The sequence below is a fragment of the Microtus oregoni genome, unplaced genomic scaffold, assembly GCF_018167655.1.
Source record: "Microtus oregoni isolate MIOR12 unplaced genomic scaffold, Mior012 000027F_ref0000203, whole genome shotgun sequence".
In the NCBI taxonomy this organism is placed as follows: Eukaryota; Metazoa; Chordata; class Mammalia; order Rodentia; family Cricetidae; genus Microtus; species Microtus oregoni.
The window spans coordinates 24950665-24969834 of record NW_024543086.1 but is presented as its reverse complement, the minus strand read 5'-3'; the positions used below and the strand labels follow the sequence as shown (position 1 = coordinate 24969834).

Here is a 19170-nt window from a genome sequence, read left to right as displayed (position 1 = left end):
GGAGTAAAATCATTAAAAATAAGAACATGCATCCCTTAATGCTGTTCGAATTCTTATGCTATTCATATATAAGCACTGAGGCTGTACAGAGAAAATATTAATAAATGTCAAAAATTTTCAAAGGCCCTTTGGTGATTTGTCATTCATCCAGAGAAGCAGATGATGGACTCAACTTTTTCTTAGGATGTTAACTTAGCTCCTTCGTTGTGCAAATCTATGTGTTCTATTGCCAGGGACCCCATTAGATCATTTAAATTTCAAGTAAATGGGTTTGCTTTCATTTGTTCCATTTGAAATGCTCAACAGCCGCACATAGATAGTACCTATGTTGGAAAAGGCAGAAACAGAATGTTCCCATCTGTACAAAAGCTCTGCTGGGCTATGCTGGTGTAGATAACATAAGGTCATTAGCCCAGCCCATTAGTTCTTATTTTTCTTCACAGAGGAATAATTAGGATGCTACATTATTACTCTGCTACTTACAATATGGGCAAGAATTAAGAGAAAAGTCACATTAACTGTTGTAGTTGTCACAGACACCCTGTTTTTCTGAACTTTCTCTGCAATTAGCATATTCTGCCTGTAGGTGGCAGTAGAGCTGTCCACTTAAGATACATACTTCTTTGAGATTATTGTTGTAGGGTCTTTGCCAAAGCTGAAATTTGTGAGCGAAGACTCATCCTCCTCTATTAATAAGCAATTTAGAAGCCTATAACTAGGACAGGCAGCCAGGTGTAAAATAATAGCGCTTAGAGGCAACAATCTTACATGGCGAAATGTAACAGAAACACCCAAACAACAGGAGCACAATTAGCAATTTTCCCAGCGTCTCTCCGGTGCACTAGGGTATTTTATTTGCGTCCTCCTTCACACACTCTGAATTACATGTTGACATGAGGAGCTCCTGGTGCCTTGTGCAAAATTCATCTACAGTGATTTGGTATCAGAAGGCCTACCAGATGACTTTGCCAACTTTCAAGTGTGGCCCTGAAAACCACGATATTTTGTTAAAAATGTGAAGAGGGAGATACTCTAGGAAGGGAAGGAAAACCAAAACCAATTACAACGCAGTGGCTCTTTGTGGGTGTGTGACCTTTAGTCACACTAGCAGCCGGACATCCCAAGGCACACCAACTCTGGCTCATAGGAAAAGGTACTAGGAGAGGCTTAGGGGCCAGATTCTGTGCCAAGGGACTGCCCAGCATGTGCAATGACAGAATGATGTAAAGGGGGAGCCCTCCATTCTGGGGAGGCTACCTGGAGTCACAAAGAATACATGGGAATGAGCAAGAGAGAAGAGTTCAGAGGTAGGTAAAGGTTGTAGACCCAAGAGTCCTGTACACAAACACAAGTGGCTGTCAGAAGCCACTTCAGGTTGACAGCAGAAGTGAGCTGTGACCAGCATGCTATATGAATGGTCACTGTCTCTTAGAGATTGGTTGATGCAGTGACAGACTGAAAGGGTGAAAGATTAGTGCACTACTAATCAATGAATAACAAATAAATTAGTAGATACCATGTTTGTCAGCTTCGAGCGCTAGTTAATGAATAGCAATGTAAGCTAGGGAGGAGGCTCACTGTCCACAGATGAAGACTTGAGTTTGCTGCTCCAGAACCTACATAAAACTGAACTCAGTGATGCATTCTTGGAAGATCAGAGGTTGTTGTCATGTAAACACAGCAATGATGGGAGCCGGTCTCCAACAAGAAAGAGACACCAACTAACAACTAAAGCTGATCTCTGACCTCCACGTATACATCAACACACACACACACACACACACACACACACACACAGAGAGAGAGAGAGAGAGAGAGAGAAAGAGAGAGAGAGAGAGAGAGAGAGAGAGAGAGAGAGAGAATCATTCTGTAACCCTGAGACCCACATAGATCAGGAACCATGTTTTTCTGTTTTGTAACAGCACATTGGGTTCCACATGAGTGACAAAGAAATTACTTTTAAATCATGATATTGCTACTTTGCCAAGAGGAAGAAGGTTTCGGTGTCTTACCACAAGACCCTAAGTTGGCATAAACAATGGCTAAGACCTTAAGTTTCCAGCCCATTTTCTCCACTGTATTAGAAATTGCTAAGTGAATAAAAATTAAAATGACTTTCCCTTCCTCCCAAGAAAGGGACTTAGACTTGGATTTGTGCACAATTGCTGAATGGCTCAGTTTAATAAACCTAATTAGGAATTATAGAGATTATGATTAAACATATTAAATGATTAATAGCATTATGCTGCTCATGTAAAAATTAAAATTAATCATCTCTAGTCAAACAGGACTTTGGAGAAATCTTTGTGGTGTTTCCTTTGATAAAAACATACAATGCTCGATTAATCGTTTTGTGTTGTACACATTTATACAAATACCCATAAATTATTACATAGGGATACCTATGGCTAAAAGTTTTTACTGAAAATATGTAAAATGAAAAATAAATCCAAATTGTTTTCAAACAAAAAAAGGTTTGTAAGGGGGAGTAAAAAGGGGTGTCATCCTCTATAAAGTGATAAAGAACAACCAAAAGATCGGTTCAAGCTGAGTGTGCCTATGTCCGATTAGACTCATTGTGCTACAACCAGGGTTATGGAATAACTCCATCCAGTGTGCAATCCCACTGCTACCAACAGCTAATCCAGCACAGAGCACTTACAGTTTGCTCATCTGTGACAGGACAATAAATGACCTATGGCCTACAGGCTTAGAACAAGGTCCAAAATAATAGGGGCAGGTATAAGAGACAGTAACCTCAGAACAAGGAGCCCCTCATCTTTTATACTACAGCTAGAGTACTTGTTACTTTTAAGACCAAAAATGGACTTTTCCTATGCAGTTCTCTTGAATTGTTCAAGGAAAATATCTCTGGAACAAATCTGTGCTTTTCTGTGTCCATTGGGGTTTAGAGCTGGCATATTGTCTACCTGCATTTGATACAGGCTTGGTGAGTAACCCTTGGCACTGTGGGAGTGCACAGCACCTGTAAAAGCTGACAGCTCCTGCAAGGACATGAGATCACTGCGGGGACTAGACCGTAACCTGCTCTTCTTTTGCTTCAGTATCCTGTTATCTCCAAATGAATGATCCTCTGTACATTTCCCCAAAGTCCTGCGCTCTAATAACTACAGGCTGAAAGTTCTGAAACCACAAACAAGATACACCTCCCCACTGCAGAAGCTGTCATTCTCACATAGCATAGGGAGGCTGACCAAGACATCTCCGGGTTTGTCTCTGGTCAGAATATCACAAATTTAATGGCTTAAAATAATAGAATATTCTCAAGCCGTAGTAATGAGGATAGAAATTCAAAACCAAGGTGTTCACAGGACCAAGCTCCTTCTTTCTTTTCCTCTCCCAGCTTCTGTGTCTGGTTAGCTGTTGGTTTAGGGATCTGTGACCTTCATCTGTTTCTGTGTTCACATGGTCATGTTCCCTGCATTCCTCCCTCAGGTCTACTCCAGCTGACTCTTCTGACAAAGACACTCGTTGTTAGGGTTAGAAACCATGCTATGCAAGGATGACTTGAGATCATTACTGTCTCACATCTCCAAAGACACTTTTCCCCAAAGAAGGCCTCAACTACTCAGTTGACAGAGCTTACAACATCCCATGTGTTTGGAGGCTGCCATTCAACTACAACAGGTCCCTCATAAACACAAACTGGAAAAGCATATTCAATTAGTGGCTGTTTTCCAGGAATGGCTATGTTATTTCTTAGGACTATCTCTGGACACTTGGACACTCGCAGTAGAGATAGCCTCTAACAAGAGCCAACAGAAAAGAGAATGTTCTAGCCTGAGCAGAGATGAGACAGGTACCTTCTATTGACCAGGCCAGGCTGGCTACCTCCCCTTATGTTCTTGGTTATAGATAGAGATGCTTGTCCCCTCTGCCAGGGTAGGAAGCCCTATGTCAGTTTATAGAAAGTCATTACAGTTCAGTCTGAAAATGAATAAAATGGTAATTACTCCCCTGTTGTGGATTTTTCTGAATAAGATGGTTGTTGCTAAGCCTTCACTTAGCAAGCCTCATGTCACTCATGATCTTGTGTCACTCATGATGGCCACCAACAGTGCTCATCCCAGTTTTGCTCTCAGCTTCTCTGGACCATGGACATATACAGCTCTGAGATCAAACAGCCTTCTACCCACACAGGAAGACTCACAGACCCTCTGAATTGGAGATCCATTAACTCCAAGAGGCAGGTTGCTCAGAAGCGCTTGGCAGAATTTCTGAACAAGTGCGTTAAGACTCACCATGCCCGGTTCCATGTTGGCCCACTGCTGAACACCCCTTTCAGGAGGCAGGCTGTGGGCTAAAGAATCTTTCTTAATAAAGAAACTCCCCAGGTATAGGCACAGGTTATAAATGTTAAGAAAACACCACTGGCACTTTAATCTCCTGAAGATCACTTAGTGTTTCCACAAAGACCTTAATAAAGAACCGTGGGGCTCCCTCCGCTGTAATCGTTCCTAATTCAATGAATAGCTCTGAACAACCCACGGTTAATCCTAGTGAAATTGGATTTTGATATCGACCAATCCAGGGATGACTATTGGAGAGAATACACATAGAAATGGGCTCCTTGCAAAGTCTGTCCCTGCCCCAGTGTTCTTTCAGGTTACTTAGATACTGTAGAGTCAACTGGCACCCCCAATGGGTACTAAGTAACTGGGTGTAGAAGCATTGGGTAGGGGCTGTTTATGGCTAGCTCTGAGTTAAAAGCCTCATCCGTCATGAGCTGAGTACACCCTACTCAACCTTAGATTCCCCAGATACGGACGAGCCCAGGATACTTTGCGGCTCATGAGTGCTGCAGATGAGTTAAATCGAAGGATGCCTGAGCAACACATGGTGGAAGTAAGCCCTACAAGAGAAATCAGAATTCAGAGAGAAACTGGAGCTCTTTGCTGCAGCAGCCAGCCAAGGAGAAGGAACGGGCAACAATTAGAAAAAAAGCAAGAACCAAGCTATATTTGGTGGGAATTAAAAATACATGTATGCATAACCCAGTACTAGATATAGCTCAAGGGTGCTGAGGAAGCACACTTGGGTAGCCCTGAACAAAAAATAAAATAAAATAAAATGTGGGCAGCAGATGTAATTTTATAATGTCTGGAAGTCACATGTTTTTAAGAGTGAAATGCAATATGTAATCAATCTTAAGCATACATTCATTTTAACTATTTAAAGCATAGTACTGTGATACACCATCAGTGCAAAGGGCAATTAAAGTATTTTTTCTGCACTAAGTTTTTGACATTTACCGTACACTTTGTGCTTCTGGGTCCTAATCTCAGGAGGGTACATTGATTTCTTATTAGAAATCTTTGATCTATATTTAAGCTTCAAAAAATGATAGTTGAATATCCATCTTTTTCACTTACAGTTCAAAAGTTCCAAATGACTGAATCGAGGGTCAGTACTTCCATTTAAGATAAAGTTTAATTAAGTTAAAAATGTGTCCCATCAGTTTTAATAGGGCACTTTCAGATGTTCAAAGGTAACATGAAGATCCCTTGACGATGTTTCTAATCCCTAGAACCTGTGAAAAAGTTGCTTTATAGGACAAAGAAGTGGGAAGGATGTGGACAGAATTGAAGTCACTGATGACCTCACCATGAATTAGGTCATTCAAGAGTTCATGGGGAGGCTACTACGAACACCAAGACCTTCCAAAAATCTTCAGAAGTAGAAGAGAAAACAGCTAGTGACACTTGACGGGATGTGAGAAGTCCACCTGCCATTTCCGGCCTGGGATGAGATGACCGAGGAAGGACAGAAGCCCAAGAATTAAGGAACTGGAAAATATAAAGGTTCAAGACAGAAAGGCCATCTTTATGGCTGGAGTTTGTTCCTTTACCCGGTGATGCCTAAGCTGGGCTTCAGATAACCAGGGGCCGTTACATTACATGTGGATATTGGATCCAGTGTTTGCTGCAGAGAGAGAGCGAGCTTAAAAACATCATCGTCTACATGACAAATCACAGGTATACAACATGTCCAACATTCCAGAGATTACATCGGTTTGCACTTTTGTCAGTGTGCAGGAGATAGTAAGAATGAAGACAGGGATTCAAGGGAGACAAGCAGAGAAGTATGGAGAGAGAGGAATATAGAGGTATGTATGGATTCCCTTCAGAGTTTGAGCCGTGTTTTCAAAGGGGGTCACTTAGCACTGTAGAGTCAACAGATCTGCCATCTTTTAAAGAACAAGCATTGAAAATAACACCCATCTCACACACAGCTTGTGTCTCCAGAGCCTCTGTTGTCGGTGGCTCTTGCTGGGATCATGACTGCTATTATTTGTTACTATTTCTGCCATCACCTTAAATATATGTTTCTTAACCCACTTCTGTGTTCCTGGACACACTGAGGCTAGATACCCTTTGCATAGGGTGTAAGTGTTGGGTGTATGTGGGGGGGGTGCATGTGTGTATCCCAATATCTGTACAAAATCTCAGGAAGTTTCCAAGCTTCCTGAGGGATACGTAGATGCCACATCTAAAAGCGATAGAGGGCAGCCACTTGCTTTTGCCATGCCCAGACAGAGGCAAATGGTTGCTGACTGTCAGTGACTTCAACTGCTATCATTCAGTGCTGGTTTATAAGAAAACATGGAAATGGGAAAGAGACGGAGGGAGCTGGAAAGATGAAGCTCAGAGAAGTGAAGTTGGCTGTACAAAGATACACGGCTGGAACCCAGGAGGATTTCGGGCTCCACATACTGGCTTGTTTTCGGCCTGTCACAGCCTCTCAAGGGGAAGGCAAAGATGTTGCGGGAAGTCTGAGAACAGGACAGAAGACATGTACAAAGCACATGTGAAGGAGTAAAGATTCCACTGCAGTTTCTGTGCCGGAACTCAGTGCTGCGGGCAGGACAAGATCTGTGCTAACCCAGCTGCTACCAAGCCAACGCGTCCAGGCTCCTTCAGACACCTCCTGTGCATTTCTCAAGGCTTCTCTTAGGCTTGTATTAGTCATAATTATTTTTAGTTTACCCTAAAAAAACTTTCCATTATTTTTCACTTTTAAAGATGTATTGTTTATTCATGTGTTTGTGAGCGAGTCTACATGTGTGAATGTACCCATGCATACAGGTGCATGAGGGGCCAGAGGAAGGTGCCAGATCCTCTGAGACTGGAATTAGGGGGCAGCTGTGAGCTGTCTGCTGTAGATGCTGGAAACCAACCCCTAGTCTTCTGAAAGAGCTGCAAGCGTTCTTAATTGCCGAGTCATCTCTTTGGGCCCCAGGCTTGAGCTTAACTTTCACACTATCCTGGTGTGATATCCTGGATCTTCAAGGTAATGTAGTTTTCATACACTCCCCTGGCACGTAGGAGGCCCTTCATATGGCTTTCCTGAGTCATTCTAGTCCATCTCTTTAGGTCAACCTATCATCTATGTACATGTTTCCTGAGTTCTGCCTTCAAGGCTTGGACAGGAACAGCAAATGGTTTCCCTTCCACCAGACTGGCGAACACACAGCATCTTTCTGCTCTGGCCAGTTCTTCCCTTCTCTGTGTAACACTCTTCACACTGATAAGTAAGAACTCTACTTCTGAAGAGTCTACTGCTTTTCACCGTCTACCAGTCAAGTTGTTTCTTAGAGGTGAAGGAACTTGTGAGAGTCTTACAGGTTTGATTTGATTAGGTTGACAATATTATCTGAACAATGGTTGAGGGCCCAATGCGCTGAATTTTGTACCAAATTGATTTGTGTAACAAACACTTGCTTTGTCTCTTCTACTGGCCTGGATAGTGGGTCTTGATCAGCCTGTGATGCTAGGTGCTGGGTGAATTTGAAGTCCATGGTTGTTCTCTCTCTCTCTCTCTCTCTCTCTCTCTCTCTTTCTGTCTCTCTCTTGCTCTCTCGCTCTCTCTTGCTCTGCAGAGAGGAGCAAGGCCAGAGCAAAGGCTGGAATAATTCAATACATTGTGCTAGAAACTCAAAAAAATAATATCACATAGCTCTGCAATATACCTATTTGATTTGATTTGTAAACCTGATAAAAAAGCAATTGAAAATTTTTGGGGGGGGAGGAGAATATATATGTTCTAAGCAAAACTGCAACCATATTGAATGTGTACAAGGAACCAAGGAAGGGAGGAGGGAGCGGTTAGAAAATCAGGCACATCCAATCAACTTCCTGCCTGCATTTAGACAATATTGCACATTCTCCATTTAAAATGGAGAAAGACTGTAAGAAGTTATTTTCCATTAAAGCAATAATAGCATACCAGGGGATATGAATTAAAACCTATGCCTCTGGATTTCTCACAATCTTACTTCAAAACAGGGCTGCACAGAGTCTCTGAGCTTCCTGCCCTTTTCATTTTAGCTCTGTAGGCAAACAAATAAGTTAATCACATAGCTTTGGATATAGTTAATATCTCATTCCCAGTTCTGTAGGGCCAATTCTGTACCTGGGCAAGGCAGACTTAAGAAATACATTACATTTCCCTGATCTCAAATAAATTCAATGCTCAGCTCAAATGATGGATTCCTGAGAAAGAAGGACGGGAGGCACGCGACAGACTGACTCTAGATTCCTTTGCTCTTTTCATCCTCTGGAAATATAGGAAGAACGTGAAAGGCACTGGGGGCTCCACATCACTAGAGGACATGGATGTCAAGGTGACCATATTAATCTTCCCTGGCTGCTGAAACTAAATGCCAGTCTCATTGTTTGGGAAGTTGGACCTGTAAAACCAAGGACTATAGGTCAGTACCTTCTTGCTATGTCCTTACAGGTCAAAGGGAGTATATCTCTATTCTCCCTCTTTTTGTAGGAAAACATTAATTCCCTCATGGGGACCCCATCCTCATGAGTTCATGTAACCAAATTGCCTCTGCAACATCCAGTCTCCAAATATCATCCCATCAGGGATAGGGACTTCAATGTAAGGAAGGCACAGTAACATAGGTGAGGAGAACTCACCGATACTTTGGGATAAGAACGCATGTTTGTCTGCTAGAGAGACAAGGGCATCCTAACGTTGTCAATCATTCAGGGCGCATCTGTTGAGAACTCGGAACAGGTTAAGCATCACAGAAGCCATAAGTGACCAGACGATACAGAAAGTGAGTTTTACTGACTCTCTGAATTCTGAAGCCTAGGCCTTTCATGCCATACACAAAAACTTAAAATGATACTCCCAGCAGCTATACTGAATGACGTTGTGCTTATTACAGTTCTGGCTATTGGCACCAATAGGACAGTACCTGATACTGTGTTACTATTCGATACCCTCTATGCCAATGTCAGCCATTTCCGCACCTAACTGAAGGAACGTCATTCTCCACGGAATCTTGTGTCTGCTTTCTGGAATCCTAAAGACAAGTCTTTTGATTCTCTCGATCAGTCAGCTCCAGATAAAAGAGCCAGCAGATCCCTTCTGGACTGAATACCTAGCCTCCTTAGTAGTGACTCTCTTGCAGCTATCTCCCTCTCTGCCCAAATAGCTTGATTGTCTTTAATCCCTGAGATTAAAAAAAAAATTCCAAGCTACATCAAACCTCTATTAGAAAGGAAAAAAATGTTTATTGAATTCTCAATTGCACCTAGCTCAAAGATTTCTCCTTAATGTATTATGCAATATTGAAATGAACCAAATGTTAATTCTATACATTATGGTAATTTCCTAAGACTGAGAAAACTGCCAAAAGCACAATTCAGTTATAGAACCTGGAGATGAGTCTAAAAATGGAGCCGATCTCAGTGAAGATCCGGGGTTTTCCTGACTAATTGCCTCTCACTCTTTATACGTGGTTCAGCCATAGAAACCCGTGTTCCAAGCAGTTTGTTCTAAAACTGGGTTTCATCCCCTATATACACTAGACCCGGCTGTCACTATCTCTGTGAGCTGTGGTAGGTTTATTCACACAAAGAAGGCAAGAGTCCTGCCATAGAAAGTGCACTGTTTCTGCAAAGTGGCCTGACTTGGCTTGTTTTCAAGCTGCAGATCCCATTTCTCAGTGGGCTTGCTTCTTTCACACTGTAGTGTCTGTTGGGAGCGGTGAGAGTCAGTGCACTGTATGCTGGAAAACAGAAGTGCTAAGAAACTGACTTGTGACATAGATGTGTTTGTGCCTTCTTTCTCATGTGTTCTTCAGCCTTGAGGTAAATAGTTTCGCAATGTGGGCCATTCTGTAACTGATACATATTGATGCAGCCTCAGTAACGTGTTGACAAATTAACTGTGACCTTATCTGCTTTCTCATAAAACTTTATTTATAAAAGCAGACAGTGTGGGCTAGATTTGTTCTACAGATCGTAGCTTTCCATGGTCTGAGTCTATAATTCTGCACATGTTTATCATTTAGAAAGCACCTGTTGGTTTTATTAGAAATGTCTGCGATAGTTAGTGGTGAGAATGAGAAGAAATTGGGGAATATACTCTGAGAAATTGGGGAATATACTCTGAGAAATTGGGGAATATACTCTGAGCAATTAGGGAATATACTCTGAGAAATGAGGGAATATACTCTGAGCAATTAGGGAATATACGCTGAGAAATGAGGGAATATACTCTGAGCAATTAGGGAATATACTCTGAGAAATGAGGGAATATTCTCTGAGAAATTGGGGAATATACTCTGAGAAATTGGGGAATATACTCTGAGCAATGAGGGAATATACTCTGAGCAATGAGGGAATATACTCTGAGAAATTGGGGAATATACTCTGAGAAATTGGGGAATATACTCTGAGTAATTAGGGAATATACTCTGAGAAATGAGGGAATATACTCTGAGAAATTGGGGAATATACTCTGAGCAATTAGGGAATATACTCTGAGAAATTGGGGAATATACTCTGAGAAATTGGGGAACATACTCTGAGAAATTGGGGAATATACTCTGAGCAATTAGGGAATATACTCTGAGCAATGAGGGAATATACTCTGAGAAATTGGGGAATATACTCTGAGCAATTAGGGAATATACTCTGAGAAATGAGGGAATATACTCTGAACAATTAGGGAATATACTCTGAGAAATTGGGGAATATACTCTGAGAAATTGGGGAATATACTCTGAGCAATGAGGGAATATACTCTGAGTAATGAGGGAATATACTCTGAGAAATTGGGGAATATACTCTGAGAAACTGGGGAATATACTCTGAGAAATTAGGGAATATACTCTGAGCAATTAGGGAATATACTCTGAGAAATTGGGGAATACACTCTGAGAAATTGGGGAATTTCTCATTCTAAAAGTAGAACGATAAGAAGCCATATAACGAAGAAAATGAGCGCACAGTGAATGAAGGACTTCGGATTGACAATTCTGTCAGAGGAGCTGAGAATCCTTAGGGGAAGACTCGTTTATTTAGATGCACAGTCATCATGAGTGACATCACTGAAGCCTGAACCTTTGGTGCCATTAAGAATCAGGTCCTATCATGTATGGTGGCATGTACCCATAATCCCAGCATCTGGGATGCTAGCAAACTGGTAGAAATTCAAGGCAGCAGAACCTATATAATAAGTTCCAGGCCATTTATGGGCTACAATGAAAGGCCCTGCCATAAATATAAAAAACAAAGGTGTTTGAAAGATGGCTGGGGTGGGGGTTAAGAGCACATGTTGCCTTTATAAAGGATCTGAACTCAGATCCTAGAATCCATGTTTGTGGATCATAATCAGCTGTAACCCCATCTCTAGGGGGATCTTATGCCTCTGGCCTTTGATGATATCTGCACACACATAATTAAGAATAACTGAAAAATAAATAAAGAACAGGAAGAAGAGAAAAAAGAGGAAAAACAGAGAGGATAAGGAAGAGGAAAATAAAGAGAAGGGACAGAAGAAAGACGAGAAAGAGAATCATCGACCACTCCTGTCGTCCTCCACTAGCCATTTACAGAATCCATGCCTTTAGTGCCAAGAGAAAGTGGTTAAGATCTGAGCGGGAAGCATGGAGCTGTGTGATTGTGAATATGCCGCTTACCTTCTCTGACTACATAAACCTTTGTTTCCAGTGAAAAGGCTTAGTGGATGACAATACCTGCCCATTGACATAAGGAGAAATTCATAAAATTTTGTTTTAGAAAGCACTTTGACAGTTTCAAGGTACTCCTGCATCTATAGCCAGTCATTTCTACACGTTACTGTTTGAGACAGGGTCTCTCACTGAATGTGAAGCTGGACAATTTGACCACAAGCCCCAATGATTCTCTTGTCTCTATCACCAATGATTTGGGATTATAGATATGTGCCACCATAACTGTCTTTTTTGTGGGTTCGGGTTCTAGGCATCTGAACTCAAGTCCTCATGGTTGATGGAAGCATTTTCTTGTTCAGCCACCACTACAGTCCTAGTCAAACATTACTGACTGATCATCTGCCATGTAGTGCCAGTTAGGGATATCTATTTTTAACTATACTCCCATCTACCTTCAAAAGCATACTGATATGGAAGACAGATTCTAAGACTTGGGATGGATCTCCTGGGTCTTAGATTGTTCTTGCATCTCTGGACTGCCCTTGGCACGGAAGACAAACTTTTTTCCCCAAAGTAAAACTTCTCTCCAGAAAAACACTTCTATTTTGAAGGGGACAGGGTAGCAGCTGGAGGCAGGAGGTATTTCAAATAGCTTCTCTGATTGAAATTGTGCACACCTTCCTTCCGGACCTTGGGTTGCCCCAGTTTCTATGAGGATATAATTGAAGAGAGAGAGAGATGTAGATGGATGGATCACAATGCGGTTGCAAAGCTGAACTCCTTGGCAGATGGAACACGCTGATGGGGATTTGCTGTTCTCTCTGATGAATCAAGGTTTCCACCTTTCTACTGAATTTTAGACTCTCCACAGAGTTTACACTCAGCCTTGCCCTCTGCTTTTCCCGACATTTTATCTCTGCCTAAACTGCTCACAAAAGGCCTCTGAACTGATCTCTTAGACTGGCTATGTGGAAACAGGATTACTTCCTTTCTAAGTAGGCAGCAGCCACTCCCCATTGAGCAATAAAATAAAGTATAAAGCAGGATAAATGTATTCACTTTTGAAAGTGAGAGAGAGGAAAAAATCCTTTTAAGAAGAGTAACAGTGAAATCCATTTAACATAACAACCTAGAACATTAACCTGGAATGGGAAGCCCATCCGTACTATTGCATGCTTATGGTATGTGTATTACCATGCCCTTCTCAATGTCCTCTTAAGAAGGCAATGGGATTGCCGCTGCCATTTTCCTATGGACCAGAGTTTTCAAAATATGGAGAACTGAAGAGTCCAGATCCCTGTTCTTTATTCGTGTTGAGTTGGCTTGGTCTGGGGCCTATGATGAAATGCTAGTGTGTGTCTGTGAGCTCCAATGTATGGCTAAAGCCTGATTATCAGAGGTTGTTGGAATCTGCTGTGGAGATAGTCTTTAATAAAAGGTTATGAGTGTATAGAGGAAGACTCGGGAGATGGCTCGATTGGTAAAGTATTTGCGTTGCAAGCATGATGACCTAAGTTTGAATCCCTAGAATCCCAGAAAATTTGGGTCACAGCATGTGCCATAATCCTAGCTCTGGGAAGGTTGATCCAGAAAGGTCTCTGGAGCTCACCAGACAGAAGGCCTAGTAGAGCAGATGAGTTTGATTCAGTCAAAGACCCTATGCCAAAAAGTAAAACAGAAAACAATTGAAGGAGTCACCCAATGATGACTTCTGGCCTTCATGTGCATCACTTGCAGACATGTGCACGTATATTGATGTGTACACATGTATACACCTATACAAACATGTACATACATCAAACACAAAGTCAGACAGGCACATACACACAAATGTCCCGGAGAGCCAAAACTCACCACATTCCAGTTCTCATACTAGATTTCAGTAAGTAGTAGTGAAGACTCCAAGCCTGGACCACTAGACCCAACTTCCATTTTCCTTTGCATTCTATCTGTATGGTACACATTCTACACAGTGGTTTCAGCTATTTGGGAACTTTAGGCAGGAAGATATCAAGTTCAAGAGCACCCTGGGACAGAAAAGAAACTCAAAGCCAGCTGAGCAACTAAGACTCTGTCTTAAAATATAATGTGTGGGTCTGGCAAGTTGCTCAGGGGGTAAAGGATGTTTTTTTCACAAGCCAAGGGAAGTGACTTTCATCCTCAGCTCCCACATAACAGTGGAAGGAGGGGACTACTGCACACTGCTAACTCTGTGCACCAGGAGGAGGGAATCGTTGCACACTGCAGCTAACTCTGTGTGCACTGCGAAGAGGGGACCATTGCATACTCCCAACTCTGTGTGCACTGGGAATAGGTAATAATTGCACACCACTCCTAACTCTGTGTGCACCAGGAGGAGGGGACCATTGCACACCACTCCCAACTCTGTGTGCACTGGGAATAGGTAATAATTGCACACCGCTCCTAACTCTGTGTGCACCAGGAGGAAAGGACCTTTGCACACCACTCCTAACTCTGTGTGTGGTGATGGGGTGTTGGTTGTTTACAGAAAGATGTACTACCATCACTGAGGACCATGATAACTCCATGAAGTGGTGCTAAAGTTGTATCAGTTCCCAGGTAAAAAACCAAACTTGCAAGGAGCTCAAGTAGCTAGGAAGAAGGTGAGTGGGTTCTACAGCTATGAGTGTGCACTTGCAAGCTATTTATGTCTATCTAATACCAGGCTTCTGGGGCAGAATTATTCATATGGGATCATAGGACTTGGAAATAAACAGACCCAGACAGAAGAAATCCAAGGCCAAAGTTTCTATTGTATAAACTGTAAAAAATACCCAGAACTCATGTGGTGTGGGACAATTCTGTATTCTGTCTCTCCAATGAAAATCAAAACCATTCAAACAGCAACAAAACAAAAAGAACAACAAAAGCCCAGGTAGATGGCCTTAAGGAATGACAGCCAAAGTTGATTCTGGCCTCCACCTGCATATGAACAGGCGTACACACAGAAAATTAATACTTGCATTTTAGGTTACCATGGCACCTCCACCAAAATCTACCTCATTTAAATGTTTGCATAATGCTCATGCCACCCACGGATCTCGAGTCACCGTCATTCTTCAATTTAGAATGTAACATTTACTTTCAACACGTATCCATCAAGTGCAAGATTCAGTGCTAGGTACTAGAAACATATCACCGAACAGGTCATTAGAAGATCATTTTCTTAAAACTAGAAATCTAGTAAGAAGGGGAAAGATAAGTCTTGGTATGATGACCAATAAGTTAGTACATACCAGGCTGAAAGTAGCACTAAGGGGCCAACCAGTAGCCCAAAGGGAACAAGGGGTGTTGGGTGGGCTTTGAACTTCCACTGGAAAGCTTTGGTGACGCTCACATTTGGAATGAAAGTTCAGTTGAGGCACAGGATTAGCATGCAAAGGTCCTGGGGTCAGAGAGCACCAAGGAAGGAGGCAGACACGAAGTGTTAACAGGAAATCAGATCTGACATGGGGTCAGCAGAACGAACATGGAACAACACCAGGTCGTGTCAACTATTTCAGAATTTGGCTCTTTAAAACATTCTTTGCATTGTGAAAATGGTTTTATATTTATTGAAGAGTTACAAAAAAATTGCCATGTGTGTGTGTGTGTGTGTGTACAAATATGTTTTAAGGCCAGAGATCAGAGGACAACTTCAGGAGTCATTCTCAGAAATGTTGACTTCTACTTCCTTTGAGACAAAGTCTCCAGCTGGCCTGGAACTCGCCACTAGGTCAGGTGGGTTGACCAGTTTGGGGCACAGGGAATCTGCTTGTCTAACATCAGAATTGTGAAGCTCACCAATATGACCATATTTTTGAGGGGGTGTTGTGAGATAGGGTTTTACTGTGCAGCCTTGGCTGTCCTTAAATTGCTCTGTAGTATAGGCTGGCTTTTAACTCACAGAGATTCCCCGGCCTCTACCCCCCTAGTGCTGGGATGAAAGGCATGTGCCACTGCCACCTGGCCTGGCTCCCCTTTTTGTGTGGGTTCTGGGGATCAAGCTCAAATCGTCATGCTTCTATAGCAAGCACCTCAGTGCCTAAGCCATTTCCCAAGTCTCAGAACACTATGTCCTCCTACACCATTGTCCAGTTTTCTCCTAACACTTTACACCAACACTTACCAACACAAAGCCAGTGAATTTGCTCTATTTCCATTAACCGATCTCTGTGTTTTAGGCATATCTGCTCAGCTTCTTTTACACTAGCGTCTTTTCTTCTCTCCCAGAATCCAACCTATGATCTCAGGGTGCAGTTCCAGGATTTTAGCTTTTGAACTGATGAAAATGAGAGTCCCTAGAAGGCTTTTAGCAGAGGAAGAAAATAAAATGGCTTATGTCTTAGCAACATGTCTGAGTGTTTTCTTTCTGTATTTGAATTTTCATTGTACGCAAAAGCCTAGGAAGATTACGGGAACTGTAATTGAGTAGGTTCCCACACATCCTCTTCCCACTACCCACAAGAACAGAAAATGCCTTTTATCAGAATTACACCAAGAGAAGTGGTCAAAAGCAATTATCAGACATTTTGCAAACACTTGAGACTATGGAACTGCTGAATAACTAACAGTACTTCATTTCCTTAGTGTCCAACTTGACTTTTATTACCAAGATGCTAATTGTCCCAACACCTTGGATTTATGCGACTCCTTCTTCCTAATATCCCAGTATTTTCAACTTCTATTTTCCTAATTGTTTGAACTAATAACCTCACCTGGTTTGAACACAGGGATAATATGGCAAAATAATTACAAGTTTGATGTCAAGCATTTGGCTTTAGACAAGGAGGAAAAAATTAGATTGCTTAACTCAACATACAACATACACAATCACACACATATGCACACAAACACACATACATATTTGTATTATATATACATATACACAACACACATACACACACACACACACACACACACACACACATATATATACACATATGTAAAATGATTGCTCTATGGTGCCCATGCTGACTCAAGTAACCGTTCTCAGCCTCCAGAGCAGCTGGGACTACTATGGCGCACCAAGGTTCCAGTCCCTCTTGTGTCCTTTATCTCTGTGCTTAGCACAGAGCTATTCACTCACGAGCAGCATCTGAGCAGAACCGAGCTCTCGGAGAACACCTAGCACCTAGCCTACTCAGCCGGGGTTGGACATCATCGTCTACTTGAAGTCTCGTCTGTTCTCGGCACAGGAGCCAGACTATTGGCTCACAATCTTTTCAAGACTGCACTAGGATTGTCTTCACATGTCAGCCAACTCCATCGTGCTGAAGAATGCCCTGGCAGCTGGGGGTGACTGTGTAGCTCTGGCCAGGTGTACGAGGCAGCAATTTCTGCAATGAGCTGGACCTTCCAAGAACCCCAATAAGTGGAGTTGTTCACCTGATCTGCATATCCTGCACATGGAGCTACCTAATCTTGTGGAGTACCCATCAGGACTGAGAAGGGCCTCTGTCTTATAGGCCTAAAAATGCTGTCTGTGCAATTTATCTAACTGCTCCTGGAAGATTTCCTGTACTCTCGAAAATGGAATACTCTGGAAAATTAAAAGAATAAAGAAAGAGTGGGAAAGAAAAGAGTAGAGGGAGCGAGGAAGACAAGAAGGAGGGGAGGAAGAAAAGGGGAGAAGAGGAGGAGACACAGATGAGAGAGAAAGCCAAGAAGGGGGAAAGAAGGGGAGGAAGTTGGTTAGGAGAACATAGAGAAGGAAGGGTAAGAAAGGGAGAAGGGGAGGAGAGAAGAGATGTGCACTGTCCGCTCCTTCTAGAGTATGATTTGTTAGCCAGAACATATATCAGAGAAGGTAATGCCCCTACAGAACAGGCCTTGGAAATGCTTGAGATGGAACCCACACAAGGTCATGAACTATGGATTTTGTCTCTGCTCTGCAGTCCAAATTAAGAGCCCAGTTGGGTTTGGCTCAGATTTTTACCATAAAATGCATTTTTGTCAATGAACCCTGACATGCTGATGGCTGGGGCCATCAGTCCTCACAGCTACCCCAGCAGGCTCAACTCTGCAGCTTCAGGGACAGTCTGGGCTCCAGGGGACACTTTTGGGAAGAAGAAGAAAAGGTGATCCTCTCAAAAGTTGACCTTCTGATTCTGAAGTCCTCTCCCCTGTGGGAATGCCAAGGATCCTAAGGTTATGTAAGAAGCTGGAGGGACAGCCAAGGCCCTCACAGACAGAAAAAAGAGGTAAAATTCCACTATGGAAGAGAAAGCGATACAGCCTCCGAACAGAGGGACGAACGAGTTCGGGAACAAATACACAGATTCAGGTATAGAAACAGTGCAGGTATTTAGTTGCAGGCATGTGGACAGAGGTCTCAGGATTTTCATGCATACATGATGAACAGCGACTGTTCATTGATGTTATGACAAAGCAGATCTCTCCAAAGCCCTGCCTAACCAGCTAGCTAGAAACACGCTGACAAGGAGACGACTCAGGCAGTAAAGACCTTGCTATGTAAACACGAGGACTTGAATTCCAGCCCCAGAACTTACATTTATAAAAGGAGAAAACTGAGTATGGTTGCATTCACTTGTACCTGATTCTGGGGTGGAGAACAGGTCCACAGACAGATCCCTGAGGTGAACTTGGCTAGCCAGTCCAGACTTGAATCTAGTTCAGGCCTATGTGAGAGTCTGTCTCATAAAACAAGGTGCCTGGCACCCAAGAAATAACGCAGGTACACAAGTGTTTGTACATATATTTGTACCTTTACACACAAACATGAAAGTAAAGGTGTGTGTGTGCATGCATAAACACACACACACATCTCTATAGTATCTTTGCTGTAATTATTTCACCATGGCTTCCTTCAGCTTGCCAATGGGCGGTTAATGAACACAGACTTGGAGAAACACGCTTACCAGGCTCCTGTGAGCTAGCTCAGTGGTTGACAGCATTGGGCCCCACACTCAGTCACAGCGCTCTAGTGTAGCAACTCTTAATTCCTTTTAGTGTTTCACATATTCTCAAATGTCTCCAATTGCTTGGCTTAGCGACTCCGTCTTTTTAAAGACTGAAGCATGTTTGAAGCTCACTTGATGTCCTCAGCACCTTGTGGCAGGCCTCACCAACTACTCTACCCACGATCCCTGTTTCTGCTTCTTCAGTGACCTGGGGCTTAGAAATGATCTCCGTGAACTGTGCTGAAGACACTGTTTGATCTTCTTTATTTTTCCTCTTGGTACATGCTG

At 42.5% G+C, this 19170-nt stretch overlaps 1 protein-coding gene across 26 annotated transcripts in view; it reads right to left on the bottom strand.

The window, feature by feature from the left end:
• The window catches only part of Rbfox1 (RNA binding fox-1 homolog 1), a 2144901-nt gene that overhangs the window by 126625 nt on the left and 1999106 nt on the right, over window positions 1-19170 (bottom strand). The window lies entirely within an intron of this gene.